General features: G+C 38.7%; 1 pseudogene; it reads right to left on the bottom strand.

The window, feature by feature from the left end:
- Positions 1-2075: 2075 nt before the first annotated feature.
- LOC102968525 lies at positions 2076-2522 on the bottom strand (annotated as a pseudogene).
- Positions 2523-6741: the final 4219 nt, after the last annotated feature.

A 6741-nucleotide genomic window follows, 5' to 3' on the forward strand; every position in this document is an offset into this window, starting at 1 on the left:
TCCCTGTGAGAAATATTAAGGCGGACTGTTTGAGTGGAAAGGAGAGCCCAAAAATGACAGTATAAAGGTAGGAAACACAAAAGCAGTAAAAGTGAATGTCTCTGTAAAAAATCCACCAAGGAACTCACACACAAAAAAGAATTTACAATAACATGTATCTAAAACATGAGGAGGAGAGGAGAGAAGAATGGGTTCAAGCTTAAATGACCATCAACAATATAGGCAGCTGTATGCAGAAGAGGTTATATACAAACCAAATGCTAACCAAATATCAAAACCACCATCGGAATGCAAGCTGGTGCAGCCACTCTGGAAAACAGTATGGAGGTTCCTCAAAAGATTAAAAATAGAACTACCCTACAACCCAGCAATTGCACTATTTATCCAAGGGATACAGTTGTATCAAAGGGACATATGCACCCCGATGTTTATAGCAGCACTATCAACAATAGCCAGAGTATGGAAAGAGCCCAAATGTCCATCAAAGGATGAATGGATAAAGATGATGTGATATATATATACAATGGAGTATTACTCAGCAATCAAAAAGAATGAAATCTTGCCATTTGCAACCACGTGGATGGAACTGGAGGGTATTATGCTAAGTGAAATTAGAGAAAGACAAAAATCCTATGACTTCACTCATATGAGGACTTTAAGAGACAAAACAGATGAACATAAGGGAAGGGAAACAATAGAAAAACAGGCAGGGGGGCAAAACAGAAGAGACTCATAAATATGGAGAACAAACTGAGGGTTGCTGGAGGGTTTGTGGGAGGGAGGATGGGCTAAATGGGTAAGGGGCACTAAGGAATCTACTCCTGAAATCATTGTTGCACTATATGCTAACTAATTTGGATGTAAATTTTAAAAAATAAAAAGTAAAACAAGTTAAAAAAAAAAACCCACCAGTAAACATGCAAAGAATAAAGAGAACAAAATCCAAATATATTACTAAAGAAAATCAGCAATGCGTGAAAGAAATACAAGAAAGGATCAGAGAAAATCTCTGGGAACAACAAAACAAGTAATGAAATGGCGATAAATACATATCTATCAATAATTACTTTGAAAGTCAATGGACTTGGGGCGCCTGGGTGGCTCAGTCGGTTATGCATCTAACTTCAGCTCAGGTCACGATCTTGCGGTCCATGAGTTCCAGCCCCGCGTCGGGCTCTGGGCTGGTGGCTCAGAGCCTGGAGCCTGCTTCCGATTCTGTGTCTCCCTCTCTCTGCCCCTCCCCCGTTCATGCTCTCTCTCTGTCTCAAAAATAAATAAACACTAAAAAAAAAGAAAAAAAAATTAAAAAAAAAATGAAAGTCAATGGACTAAATGCTCCGAGCAAAAGACATAAAGTGACGTAATGGATAAAAAAACAAGATCCATCTTCTATATGCTGCCTTACAAGAGACTTATTTTATTTTTTTAGGTTTACTTAGAGCATGAACAGGTGAAAGGACAGAGAGAGAGGAGGGAGAGAACCCCAAGCAGGCTCCACACTGTCAGCACAGAGCCCAATGCAGGGCTCAATCCGAGGAACCATGAGATCATGACCTGAGCTGAAATCAAGAGTTGGCACTGGGTGTTGTATGGAAACCAATTTGACAATAAATTTCATATATTAAAATAAATAAAGAGTTGGACACTCAGCCAACTGAACCACTCAGATGCCCCAGGACTCATTTTACACCTAGATATGTGAGGGCCTGGAGAAACATTTGTCATTCAAATAGATGTCAAAGGAAAGCCAGAGTAGCAATACCTACATGGGACAAACTAGGCTTTTTTTTTTTTTTGACAAACTAGTCTTTATTTATTTTTAAAATTTTATTTATTTTGAGAGAAAGCATGGGTGTGAACAGGGGAGGGGTGGAGAGATTGGGAGAGATATTTCCAAGCTGACTCCATGCTGACAGCATGGGCTGTCATGGGCAGTTGGTGAGATCATGACCTGAGCCAAAAAGTAGAATTGGATGCTTAACCAACTGAGCCACCCAGGTGCCCCTAGACAAATGATTATAAAACAAAGACTGTTAAGAGACAAAACCACTATATATATTTTTTTCCTTTTTCCCTTTTTTTCCAGTGAGGCATTTTATTTGTATGAATGTATTACATCGCTAGAAAAAGAATCCCAGGATTTTCCCTCCTGTGTGTTTTTGTCTTACTTCTTCATGGTCCATGATGCCAGCTGAGGTTGTCAGCACAATGAAACCAAACTGGCGGGATGGGAGCAGATTATTCTGCCATTTTTTAGATCTTTGAGTTGTATATCAAACCTGGGGCTGATCACTCCACACTTGTTTAATCTGCCTGTGAGATTCGCAACAATTTTCCCAGCTCTGTGATCATCGATGATTTCAGATTCACCAATGTAACCATGCTTCATCATCACAGTCAGAAATCGGACAATGACTTTGGAGCATGGCCTAATAAGAACCTGGCGTTTGCCTCTCTTTTCAGCATTGTTAATGCTCTTGAGAGGATCTGCCAGGACATTCATGCTCACCATAATGGCGGCACAGAAAGATGGTAGAAAGAGCTAGAAGGCCACTATATATTAATAAAGGGACAATCCAACAAGAAGATAAACAATTGTAAATATTTATGCACCTAACATAAAGCACCCAAATACAGAAAACAACAAACATAAAGGAACTAATTCATAATTATGCAATAATTGTAGGGACTGTAACACCACACTTACATCAATGGATTGATCATCTAAAAAGAAAATCAACAAGGAAACAATGGCTTTGAATGGCACGCTGGACCAGATGGACTCAACAGATATATTCAGAACATCCCATGTTAAGAAAGCAGAACACACATTCTTTTCAAGTGCACATGGAACATTCTCCATAATAGATCACACATTAGGCCACAAAACAGGCCTTAACAGATTCAAGAAGGTTGAAATCATACCATGCATCTTTTCTAACCACAATGCTAGGAAACTAGAAGTCAATCACAAGAAAAATTTGGAAAGACCACATATACATGGAGGTTAAACCACATACTGCTAGACAATGAATGGGCCAACCAGGAAATCAAATTAAAAAATACATGGAAACAAATGAAAAATGAAAACACAACAATCCAAAACCTTTGGGATGCAGCAAAATCAGTCTTAAGAGGAAGGCATATAGCATTAAGGCCTACCTTAAGAAGCAAGAAAAATCTCAAACAACCTAATGTTACACTTAAAGGAGCTGGAAAAAGAACAAAGGAAGCCTAAGCCAGCAGAAGGAAGGAAATACTAAAGATTAGAGCAGAAATAAATGATAATAGAAAGGAAAAAAAACAGAACAGATCACTGAAACCAGGACCTGGTTCTTTAATAAAATTGAAAACCCTCTAGACAAGCTCATCAAAATAAATAAATAAATAAAAAAGGGGGGGGAGAGAAAGGACCCAGATACAATCACAAATGAGAGAGAGGAGAAATAACAACCAACACCAGCCACAGAAATACAAACAATTCTAAAATTTTTTTTTTAACCTTTATTTATTTTTGAGACAGAGAGAGACAGAGCATGAATGGGGGAGGGGCAGAGAGAGAGGGAGACACAGAATCAGAAGCAGGCTCCAGGCTCTGAGCCACCAGCCCAGAGCCTGACGCGGGGCTCGAGCCCACGGACCACGAGAACCTGACCTGAGCCGAAGTCGGACGCTCAACCGACTGAGCCACCCAGGCGCCCCACAATTCTAAGAGAATATTATGAAAAACTATATGCCATCAAATTGGACAACCTGGGAGAAATGGGATAAATAGCTGGAAACCTATAAACTATCAAAACTGAAACAGAAAATTTGAACAGACCAATAACCAGCAAATGAACTGAATCAGTAATCAAAAAACAAAAGTCCAGGGTTGGATGGCTTCCCAAGGGAATTCTAAGCATTTAAGGAAGAGTTCATACCTATTCTTGAGGTGCCTGGGTGGCTCAGTTGGTTAAGCATCCAACACTTGGTTTTGGCTCAGGTCATGATCTCACAGTTTGTGGGATTGAGCTCTGTGCTGACGGTGTGGAGCCTGCTTGGGATTCTCTCTCCTTCTCTCTTCACCCCTCCCCCACCCACATGCATGTTGTCTCACTCTCAAAATAAATAAACTTAAAAAAAATAATAAAAGTTCATACCTATTCTCAAACTATTCCAAAAAATAGAAAAGTAAGGAAAACTTCCAAGCTCATTCTATGAGGCCAGCATTACCCTGATACCAAAACTAGAGAATGACTCCACTGAAAAAGAGAACTACAGGCCAATATCCCTGATGAACATGGGTGCACAACTTCTCAAAATACTAGCAAACCGAGTCCAACAATACATCAAAAAAATCATGCACCTTGATCAATTGATATTTATTACTGGGTTGCAAGTGTGGTTTAATATATGCAAATCAATTAACATGAAACACTATGTTAATAAAAGAAAGCGTAAGAATCATATGATCATTTCAATAGATGCAGAAAAAGCATTTGACAAAACATAACATTCATTTATAATAAAACCCTTCAATAAAGTAGGTTTAGAAACTGCTAGAACTGATAATAAAGTCAGGATACAAAGTCAATGTACAGAAACCTGTTGCATTTCTATACATCACAAATGAATCAACAAAGAGAAATTAAGAAATCAGTCCCATTAACAATTGCACCAAAACCCATAAGATACCTAGGAATAAACCTAACCAAAGAGGTGAAAGAGGTATACTCTGAAAACTATGAAACACTGATCAAAGAAATTGAAGATGACACAAACAAATGGAAAGACATTCCATGTTCATGGATTAGAAGAACAAATATTGTTAAAATGTCTATACTACCCAAAACAATCTATACATTCAGTGCAATCCCTATCAAAATAACACCTGTATTCTTCACAGAACTAGAACAAACAATTCCAAAACTTGTATGGAACCAGAAAGACCCCAAATGGCCAAAGCAATCTTTTTTTTTTTTTTTTTTTTTTGAGCAAGTGAGAGAGAAAGCATGAATGAAGAAGGGGCAGAGAGAGAGAGAGAGAGAGGTAGAGAGAGAATCCTAAGGAGGCTCTGTGCTGTCAGTGCAGAGCCCGTGGCAGGGCTCAACCTCATAAACCATGGGATCATGATTTGAACCAAAATCAGGAGTCAGATGCCCAATCGACTGAGCCACTGAGGCACCCCATAGCCAAAGCAATCTTGAAAAGCAAAGCTGGAGGCATCACAATTCCAGACTTCAAGATATACTACAAAGCTGTAGTGATGAAAAGATGGTACTGGCACAAAAATAGACATATAGGTAAATAGAACAGAATAGAAAAACCAGAAATGAATCCACAGCTATATGGCCAATTAATCTTTGACAAAGCAGGAAAGAATATCCAATGTGATACAGATGGTCTCTTCAGCAAATAGTTTTGGGGAAAGTGGACAGCAACATGCACAAGAAAACTGGGCCACTTACATCATACACAAAAATAAATTCAACATGGATTAAAGACCCAAATGTGAGACCTGAAACTATAAAAGTCCTAGAAGAGAACAGAAGCAGTAACTTTGACATGGGCCATAGTGACTTCTTTCTAGATATGTCTCTTGAAGCAAGGGAAACAAAAGCAAAAATAAACTATTAGGACCACATCAAAATAAAAAGTTTCTGTACACTGAAGTAAACAATAAACTGAAAGGCAACCTATGGAATGGAAGAAGATATTTGCAAATGACATATCAGATAAAGGGTTAATATCCAAAATCTATAAAGAGCTTCTAAAACTCACCACCCAAAAAACAAATAATCCAATTAAAAATGGGCAGAAGACACAGATATTTTTCCAGAGATACAGATGGCCAACAGACACATGAAAAGTTGCTTAATATCACTTATTATCAGGTACATGCAAGTCATACCTACAATGAGATATCACCTCACCTGTCAGAATGGCTAAAATCAACAACAGAAGAAACAACAGGTGTTGGCAACGATATGGAGAAAGGGGAACCATCTTGCACTGTTGGTGTGAATGCAAACTGGTGCAGCCACCATGGAAAACAGTATGGAGTTTCCTCAAAATGTTAAAAATAGAACTACCCTATGATCCCACAATAACACTATTGGGTATTTATCCAAAAAATACACAAATACTAATTCAAAGGGATACATGCACTCTGACGTTTACAGCAGCATTATCTACAACAGCCAAATTATGGAAACAACCTAAGTGTCTTAGCGACTGATGAACAGATAAAGAAGATGTGGCGTATATATACAATGGAATAATACTCAGCCATAAGAAAGAATGAAATCTTGCCATTTGCAAGGACATGGATGGGGCTAGAGAACATAATGCTAAGCGAAATAAGTCAGAGAAAGACAAATACCATGTAATTTCACTCATATGTGGAATCTAAGAGCAAAGGAAAAAGAGGCAAACCAAGAAACAGATTCATAACTATAGAGAACAAACTCGTGACCAGAGGGGAGAGGGGATGAGTGAAATAGGTGAAGGGGATTAAGGAGTGCACTTATCATGATAAGCACCGGAATTGTGTGGAGGTGTTGAATCACTATGCTGTAGATCTGAAACTAATATCACACTGTATATAAACTAACTGGAATTAAAAATTTTTTAGTTTCTTTATTCTGAGAGAGAGAGAGAGGGAGAGAGAGAGAGCGAGCGCACAAGCAGGGGAGGGACAGAGAGAAAGGGAGAAAGAGAATCCCAAGCAGGCTCCACACTGACCAAGTGACCTGAGCC

The sequence above is a fragment of the Panthera tigris genome, chromosome E1 (assembly GCF_018350195.1).
Source record: "Panthera tigris isolate Pti1 chromosome E1, P.tigris_Pti1_mat1.1, whole genome shotgun sequence".
Lineage (NCBI taxonomy): Eukaryota > Metazoa > Chordata > Mammalia > Carnivora > Felidae > Panthera > Panthera tigris.